This window comes from Capsicum annuum, chromosome 4 (assembly GCF_002878395.1).
Source record: "Capsicum annuum cultivar UCD-10X-F1 chromosome 4, UCD10Xv1.1, whole genome shotgun sequence".
Lineage (NCBI taxonomy): Eukaryota > Viridiplantae > Streptophyta > Magnoliopsida > Solanales > Solanaceae > Capsicum > Capsicum annuum.
The window spans coordinates 32,254,172-32,264,393 of record NC_061114.1 but is presented as its reverse complement, the minus strand read 5'-3'; positions in this window follow the sequence as shown (position 1 = coordinate 32,264,393).

The window sequence follows — 10,222 nt, the reverse complement described above, 5'->3', positions numbered from 1 at the left end:
AATATTATGTAGTATGCCAAAAAGAACATGTAATAGACTGTAGATATGCAAAAGGAAAATCTAGTATACCACTAGTAACAAAAAGAATAATTAATAAAGAGATAAATGATATAAAAAGTAAAGGAGATCCAATAAAATATGTACACCTTGGAGGTACAGAGATATTAATAAAAGCATGTTTTAGAGAAGGAATAGATACACCAATAGAATTATATTTAGCAGATGATAGAATTATAAAACCCATAGAAAAAAGCATACCGTAAAAGGAAATCTAATATACCAAAAATTTAAATTTATAATAAGTGCAAATTATTCTGTAGCAGTAACAGATAAAAATATAGATAAATCATTAGTATTATATTGGAAAATATCAGGATTAGAATTAACCCCAGGAAGTAAAATATTTACAGCAAGATGCAAAACTTTATATGTATTAACAACAAAACATAAAATAACAGGAAAAAATAAGATTAACAAAATACGAATAGAAAGTCCATTCGAACAAATTGTAAAAACAATAGATTATAATGATTATAGCTACAGAGACATAGATATAGAAGAAAATTTAGAAATAGTAAATGATAGAATAAGTACAACGAAAAGAATAGCCGATGAAAATCCAGAATCATCAAGCTCATAAAAAAGAACAAGTTATGAAATAAATTCAATAAGTAATTTAAATCAATATTACATAACAGGAAAAATAAATGAAAAAGAATATTTAATACTTTTAAATACAGGACAAGAAGAAAATTATATAGCAAAATATCTAGTCTAAAATGAAGAAATAAAAACTGATAGTGATATGTGCCCAGATCTACCAAGAAATTTAATAAATAGTAAAAATATAGCAGAAAAAGAAATAATAATAGGAATTAGGAAAATAAAAATAGAATTTGAAGTAAAGGAAGAAATGCAAAAAGCAGATATAATATTAGGAATAAAATGGCTAGAACAAGTAAAACCATATAATATAGAACATAAACAATTAACCTTAACATATAACAAAGAGAAATTATTCTTAAGAAGAGCCTTAACATAAAATGAAAATATATGTATTACTGAAAATAGTAGTAGAAGGATATTACAGTAGATATTATACGCTCATGATAGATACAGGAGCAGAAGCTAATTTATGTAGATATAATTGCTTACCAGAAAGTAAGTGGGATAAATTAAAAACACCAATAATAGTTAAAGGATTTAATAATGAAGGAAGCTAATTACTTATAAAGCTAGGGATGTAAAAATACAAGTATGGGATAATTATGAACTAACATCAAAAGATATACTTTTAGGAATGCCGCTTTTAGACAAATTATACCCACATATAATAACTAGAACAGACTAGTGGTTTACAACACCATGTAAACAGAAAGTAAGAGCAAAAAGAGTTAATAATAAAATAAGAAAGAAAACTGATTGGATAAAAGGAAGTGAAAAAATTACACAAAAGTTAGAAAATATAAAAAATGATGAAGATACAACAGAATTAGTAGTATTTTCGATAAATAAAACAGAAATAACTATATTTTCAATAAATAAGATAGAAATAATTAAGAAAAAATTAGAACAATCCATTAAAAGGATGGGAAAAACATAAAACTACTATAAAAATTGAATTAATAGATAAAAATAGCATAATAACCCAGAAACCGTTAACATATAATTTTGACGATTTAAAAGAATTTAAAATGCATATAGATGAATTATTAGAAAAACATTATATACAAAAAAGTAATAGCAAACATAATAGTCCAGCATTTATAGTAAATAAACATAGTGAACAAAAAAGAGGAAAAAGTAGAATGCTTATTGACTATAGAAATTTAAATACAAAAACTATAACATATAATTATCCAATACCAAATAAGATATTAAAAATAAGGCAAATACAAGGATATAATTATTTTAGCAAATTCGATTGTAAATCAGGATTTTACCATTTAAAGTTAGAAGAAGAATCGAAAGAATTAACCGCATTTATGGTACCACAAGGATTTTATGAATGGAACGTATTACCATTTGGATATAAAAATGCACCAGGTAGATATCAACATTTTATGGATAGTTATTTTAAACAATTATCTAATCGTATAGTACACATAGATGATATATTATTATATACAAAAACTAAAAAAGAATATTTAAAATTATTAGGACAGTTTACAGATATAATAGAGAAATCGGGAATAAGCCTAAGCGAAAAGAAAGCTGAAATTATGAAAAATCAGATAGAATTTTTAGGAATACAAATAGATAAGAGTGGAGTAAAAATGCAACAACATATAGTACAAAAAATAATAAATTCGAAAGAAGAATTAGATACAAAAAAGAAATTACAATCATTTTTAGGATTAGTAAACCAAGTAAGAGAATATATTTCAAAATTAGCAGAAACTTTAAAACCACTACAGAAAAAATTAAAGAAGGATGTAGAATATAACTATAATGAAGAAGATAAAACTATAGTAGAGGCAGATGCTAGTGAATATAGTTATGGAGGAGTACTTAAATATCGATATGAAGCAGAAAAATTAGAACACCATTGTAGATACTACTCAGGTACGTTCAATGAGACAGAAATAAAATGGGAAATAAATAAGAAAGAATTATGTTCATTATATAAATGTTTGTTAGCATTTGAGCCATATATTGTATATAACAGATTTATTGTACGAACAGATAATACACAGGTACGCTAGTGGTTAACAAAGAAAATACAAAATTCAGTTACAACAAAAGAGATTCGGAGACTAGTCTTGAATATATTAAATTTCACATTTATAATTGAAGTAATCAGTACTAACAAAAATGTTATTGCAGATTATATATCAAGACAAAGCTACACAGACTGAAATAATAGAAGAAGATACTCTAGAAAAAATACTCAACACCCTAACTACGCTTTCAATGAAAGTGGACAGTATGGGTAATGAGATAGAAAAGCTAAAGATTAATGAAGATAAACTGAAGTCTATAGCTACAAATCAGCTAACTCAGCAGTGTGCAGAGCTATGTCGATCGGAAGACATTAAAGTTCCAGAGCTAGAAGGAACGATGGGACACTCCATAAAACCTATAAAATTTATCAATCTACTTCTGCAGGTACAAGCAAAGGAGTTAGTCGACAAAGATACCAGAACATGAATATGAATAAGATATTTGAGAAACCATTTATACCAAAAACACAAAAAGAGCCCTTGTTCATACCCCCACAAATTACCACATACCGAGATAGTCTGAACCAAGATAATAAAGTTTACAACTATACAGCCCAAAAATACATAGAAAATATTTATAGAGTACAAACTTTTCTAAACCTTAACCCCAAAGCTACAAATATCAAAGAACTAAACACAAACTATATAACCCAAAAATTACAAGGATATAACAAGCTAATTGCACTACCCAAAACTAACCCAAGCCTAGTGAAAACTTGTTTTGACTATGGATTATTAAATACCATATACACCCAAGACAGAGAAAAACTAACAGCTATGGAAGAATTACATAAGATATTCACCACCTACAAAAGGATAACAAAAGAAAATCTATTTTATATAAAGTGTTATACTGCACCAGTAGAGATATTATACGACGAAATAAAACCAGTTATACAAGTTGTAAAAACAGGACTAACTAGAGATATGATCATACCGGAAGATATTACGCAGCAGCCAGAAATACCCAGAACTGATATACCTGATTTCTACGCAAATAAACGACTCATTGGACTAGCTACGATTATTCAAGAATTAGCAAATAATTATACTAATGGAAACCTAATATGGAGCTATTATTCGAGAGACCATCAGATGATTTATTCAAATTCAAAAGAGCTACGACAAGCAGATATGGAAGATGTTAGGCAATGGATAATGACATTACTTAACCTAGAAAAACAATCTACCGCAAGAGCAATTAAAAAAGGATTTATTTCAGACGGATTACTGACAAGATATTGTAAGATAATTGGACACAAATATCCAGATCATCAATGTTCAAGATGTAATGGAGAAGATAACATTATTCCAGAAGTACACCTAGAATAAAATCAAGAAGAAGATGTCAGCTGGAAAGATAAGATAAGAAGCAATAATGGAGATATAGCAGATACGACAACGAGAAGATATCAACGGAGTAATAGAAGACAAGATTATTTACGTAAAATTATTGTACAGAATTAGTAGACTTTAACCTTTCTTTTTAGCCTTCTAGCCTTTTTGACTTTTTTAAAGGCTATAGCATTAAATTTTTAGCCTTCTAGCCTTTTTGACTTATTTTAAAGGCTATGACACTTAGTTTTAGGATTTTAGTTTCTTTTTCACGTGTAAAAACTTTGTAAAGATTTTCATTCTATAAATGGAAGAAACCGAAGGCATTGCAAAGCAAGCCTTCATGTGTTGAAGCAATACTCTCTCCAGTCCACAACAAATATTTTGCTCAGTTAATTAAAAAACAAACATATTTCAATGGAAAAAGCTATGGAGGAACAAACTTCAGAAATATCAAAACTACCCGAACAAGTATATTTATTTATGATTATGAATAGCTAAATTCATAATTCCCAACAATCATGATATGATAAAATAAATTCATATTAGTTACTTTATAGTAGAATTATTCGAAGAATAGTATGTTAAGAAGTTTATTAGTAAAGTGGAAACGGAGAAAAATCCCTAAGAACTATGCCATCCTAAAGGTGAAACCAATGAGGCAAGAAGCCGTGACGGGGAGTAACTAGAGTAGATGCGCTGTTTAAGGGAAAAGTATCCAAATTACCATGCTAATAGTGACCGAAGAACATGTTATTTAAGAATAATCTAGTATATAGTAATCTAAGATGACTATATTTTGTTATGTACATGGTTGAAGGAAATATTTTGAAAAATAGCAAATTTATGAAAATGAATAATTATTTATCTGATGTGATGGTAGATAAATTTAAAATATTTATTTTGTATGCACTTAAAGATATAAAAGTAGTAAATATAAAAAAAATCATATTAGAAAAAGCATTTGGTAAATATTACATGACTAGAGTAAATTATATACCATACCTACCTAACTACTCTTACAAATACTTACCATGACAAATTACATAGAATTTTTAGAAAAAGATATGAAAAATATACAGTTACTAGGAAAACAGATGAAAATAAATATAGACAAATACATGGAAAATAAAGATATAAAATATATAGAATTTCTTAATAAAAATATGCAAGAACTACTAAGGCTAAAACAAACAACTACAGAATATTATAATAAAATCAATTTTAAAAGATAGATCATCTAGATTATCTTAAAGTCTTAATCTTATATATACTTAGAGATATAGAAATTATAGATATTAAGAGAATAATATTAGAAAAAGTAATAGACTATAAAATTGAAACCATAAATTCGATAGAACAGTTATACCAAGATATTTACCTAGAAGGATATTATTCAGATTAAGAGATGTTAGAATATATTAGAAAAACTAGAGAAAATCAAGATAATCTAAATAATGAAATTAGTTATAAAAACTGAATTAGAAAAATAATGGAGAATCTAAAATAAAAATTAATATGGATAGAAGAAACCTTAAAAAATTTAGAAAAAAGTACATGCGATAGCTTATATAATTTAAAAAACTCACTACGAGAAGAACAACACAAGATAATAAATAACATTGAAAATCTAGAATTAGATATACATTACAGTACAGTTAGGATAAATTATTATACAGAAATTTGTAACTCTGCAATTACTACAGGATAAAATAATAAACCAAATAAATCAATGAATACATCTTATGAAAAGAATAAATCATTAAAAGATATTGAAACAAAATTTAAGAAATATCCACGCACAATGAAAAATAGGTTCATTATACATATAATAAACCTATTTCATAAGTTAGTTACCCGCATAGATCCGCACCCCCCTACAAATGTGGTATTTATGGTACAAAGCTCGTAGTAGTAGTGTGTAATATTAAAAAACCAATTTTTATTTTGGATTATGGTATATATGTGCAGTGGCGGATCTACCCTTTGCCGAGGGGGATCATCCGAACCCCCTTCGGTGAAAAATTATGTTATATATATATGATTAAAATTATATTTTATGTGTATATATTAGATGTTGAACCCTCTTCGATTAATTTGTTTGTTCACTTATGAACCCCTTAGTGAATATCCTGGCTCCGCCACTGTATATATATGGTATTTATGGTACATAACTCGTAGTGGTAGTGTGTAATATTAAAAAGTCTATCAAATTAAGTGGCTTTTCTATGAAAATGTGATCTAACAAAATATATCAAATATGGTTAAAAAAAAAAAAAAAAGAGTTTATACATAATAAATAGAGTTACGTGGGTAACTTATGGTCCTTTAATTTCTCACAATTTATTTTCAATTCCACGATTTCATTAACTTCATTTCTTCTCTCTCATCAACATCATTATCTACATTAAATGTAACTTATTTTCTATTCATATTCGGAAAATCAAGCAATTATTAATTTTCAAAATATATTTCCTTTTCATTAATTCCAAAAAAAAATAAGCAATTTTAGAATAAAAAACAGTTTATAATAAATAATAGATTTTGAAAATAAAAAATATATTTTATAAATAAAAAATAATACCGATATATTTTGTAATATTAATTATTAAATGGTATATTTATGTAATTTTCCCTTATTACAAACATTAAGCATTACAAACATTAAGCCCAATAGAATTGAGTTTGGGCCCTTTTCAGCTTCATAAGGATTTAATAATGCCAATTGAGTGCCAGGATTCACAAGCAGCATATTAATGGAAAATTAAGCAAAATGATCATGGTCATAGTTATTAATCAAAATTGCTCAATTATTCACATATTGCCGCAATTAACCCTTCAATAAAATAATTTGCATTTAAGTATCATTCCTTTCTCTCTTCCTTGCGACTTCGTCTGTAACTTTCAATTCACTTTTAGTCAATTCTGCCAGTTGCTTTTTATTCTTCTTTGTTAACTTCTTATCTCCCTTTTTTTTCTATCTTTTCATGTTTCTCATTCTTTCTTCTTTAACTCCTCTGCAAATGTTTTCCTTTTCTTTCTTTTCCTCACTTTCATGCCTAGTTTTTTCTTTAACACTTATAATGGTGATATGTTCTTCCTATATATTTAATCCAAAAACATAACGAGAGACAAATCTTACCTACTTAAAATAGTTCAAAGGTGATTTTTTTGGCCCTTTTCACTATATAAAACTAGATAATTATTTGGAACCAAAGAAATACATAAGATAAATTATGACTAATATAAAGATCATTGCCAAACAAGTCTGACGTTAGATCAAGTTTCAGCAAAATAAGAAAAAGAGGTGGTTATTGCAGTAGCAATGTATCAATTTATTTAGGAATAAAGTACCAATAAAGGCTTAAATGACGACATTTCAACCATTCTACTAAATAGTTTCACCTTCTTTAACATTTGGGAAAAGGCACTCTACATGCTTTAGAAATTTTTTGGGCATTAGGAGAGGTAACATAAGGCCTTAAGCTGGGATTGTTAATGTACCCACAAAGACAAGGCTTCTGCTCATTCAATTTAGCGCAACATTGCGGAGTAGGTGGCTCTCCGGAAAAGATTGCCGGACCACATGGGCTCAGCTCCCCGGCATTGCATGTCACTGCCTCTATCACCAATAATTCTCCAAGTAAAAGGACAAGTGTACCAACCAAAAATATTGCAATAAAAGAATTACCCTTCTTCATATCACAAAAAATTAAAATAAATTTTGTAAGAAAAGAAAAGTGAAGCGAAGAGAAAATGAAAAACTAGTGAATTGGTGTCCCAATTTATAGGGTAAGGGTGGACAATCCAATAGTGTGGAAAAAATTAAAGAGCCCACGGTATTAATATTTTTGACCATTAGTATTCAAATATGGAGTTTGTTATAACTGATTTTTAACTCCATCTCTATCTTAATAATAAATTTCATTGAGTGCTCTCTTCCTTCTTTTAACAAAGTATAATCACACACAATTTCTGGTTTGTTTGGTCAAGTTTCCTTCTTTTAACAAAGTATAATGACACGCAACTTTTACTTCTTCCTTTCATTTACTCTGTTCATGTTGATTTGATATTTTTTAAAAATAATATTACTCCACGTAAGGTTTATTTTACTTCGGTTCATTTTTATTTGTTTATTATATTAAAAATAGATATTCAATAATACTTGTTCACTTTATAAAATTACTAGATAATTTATTTTTCTGTATACATCCATTTTACTCTTCCTATTAAATATCAAATAAAGTGAGTATTATTTAAAATCTATGACCAAATACCTAAAAATTTCTTTTCACGTTTAGGTTTTATGCACAATTTTTCAATAAATTTCAGTTAGACACTGTAATTTGTTTCAATTAAACATTTGGATACATAAACTATTCCCACTTGATACTTTTGGTTTAAATTTTAAATTTTTGTTGTGCGTATTCTCAAATACACATAGATAAATAATTAACCTCTTCAAATATGTCACACATCTTTTAATTATATAAATTAGTCTCAAAGATTCATAAAATATTAGGTATGTCAGTAATTAAAGGTGATGTGTATAATCAAGGAAAATGATATATTTTAAGTGACTAATTATTCATGTAATGGACATTTGAGATCACACTCAAAAATTCAAAAGGAGAATCGAATGTGTCTAATATAGCATTTTATCATATGGTTAGGTGCTTACTAAGAACAGTCTTTAATTAAAGTGTCCAAATGAAATTTGCAAAACAGGTCTAAGGAGATACAAATCTATTACGCCGTACATTTCAGCATTATATCAATATATCTCTCACATGAAAATTCTATTCGTGTTAGAAAGCTGTAAGTTGCAACATACCATTTAGGGAAAATTACTCGGATTAATTAGCTATTATAAGGCTTTTATTACAACTTAAAGCCTAATTTTCAATTAATTACAATTTATAGTCCCCTCTTGCCTATTAATTATTCCTAATTACAATTCATAGCTTTTCTCATGTATTTTCTCTCTTTTTCTATTTTTTATTATTCTCTTCTTCTTTTTCCGTTTTTAATTTTTTTTTTCCTTCTGATTTTCTTTTCCTTTTTTTGTTGTTTTCTCTTTTAAAAGAAGAAAAAAAAAAGTCGGACTTGCAGCCCTTTTATTGAATAAAAAACATCCAGTTGACATTATCAAATTTGAAGCTCCAAATCGATGAATGAGAGGATGAGGTTAAGGAACATTTGGGAAAGGTCACTTTCACTTGCTTTCTCTTTTTTTTTTATTTTTTCACTTTTTTCTTTTCATTTTTTATTTAGTTTTTTTCTTTTTCTTTTTTTTCCTTTTCATTTTTCTCTTCTTCTTTTTTTTTTTTATATATATTTTTTCTCTATTTTCAATTACTCTCCTTTTTTTTTGTATTTTTTCTCCTTCATTTTTTTCTCCTTCTTTTTTTTCTTTTCAATTTTTCTCCTTTTCATTTGTGCGAACTAGCAAATACAAATACAAGTGCGAACTATAAAATACAAATACAAATGCGAAGTATAACATATAAATACAAGTACGAACTATAAAATACAAATTCAAATGCGAACTATAACATATAAATACAAGTGTAAACTATAAAATACAAATATAAATGCGAACTATAACATATAAATACAAGTGTGAACGATTATTTGTATTTTTTAATTATTGAAAAGGAACGATTGATTTTCTTTCTACGAATACTTATTTGTATTTATTGATACTAGTTGTATTTATTTATACAAATAAATACAACTCAAATTTTTATACAAAATACAATATATACAAATACATATTGTATTTGTATTTGTAAAATCATTTGTTTCATTTGTTTGTCATTGTATTTGTATCAAGTGATATTTGTTTATTTACAAATATGAATGATAATTTTTATATACAAATACAAAACGGTACATTTGTAACAAATGATACATTACATATTTATATATTTTGGAATCACGAAAATACAATTAATGCATTTACTTGTTTGTATACAAATACAAATGATAAATTGTACATAGTCACTACTAAATACAATATGCAATCAACTTACAAATACAAATACAAAATATTTTTTTTTAAAATGAAAAAGTAATGAATAAAATAGAATACAAATACAAGTATAATCCAAATATAATCTAAATATACAAACACAATAAAATCATAATATAAATATAATTCA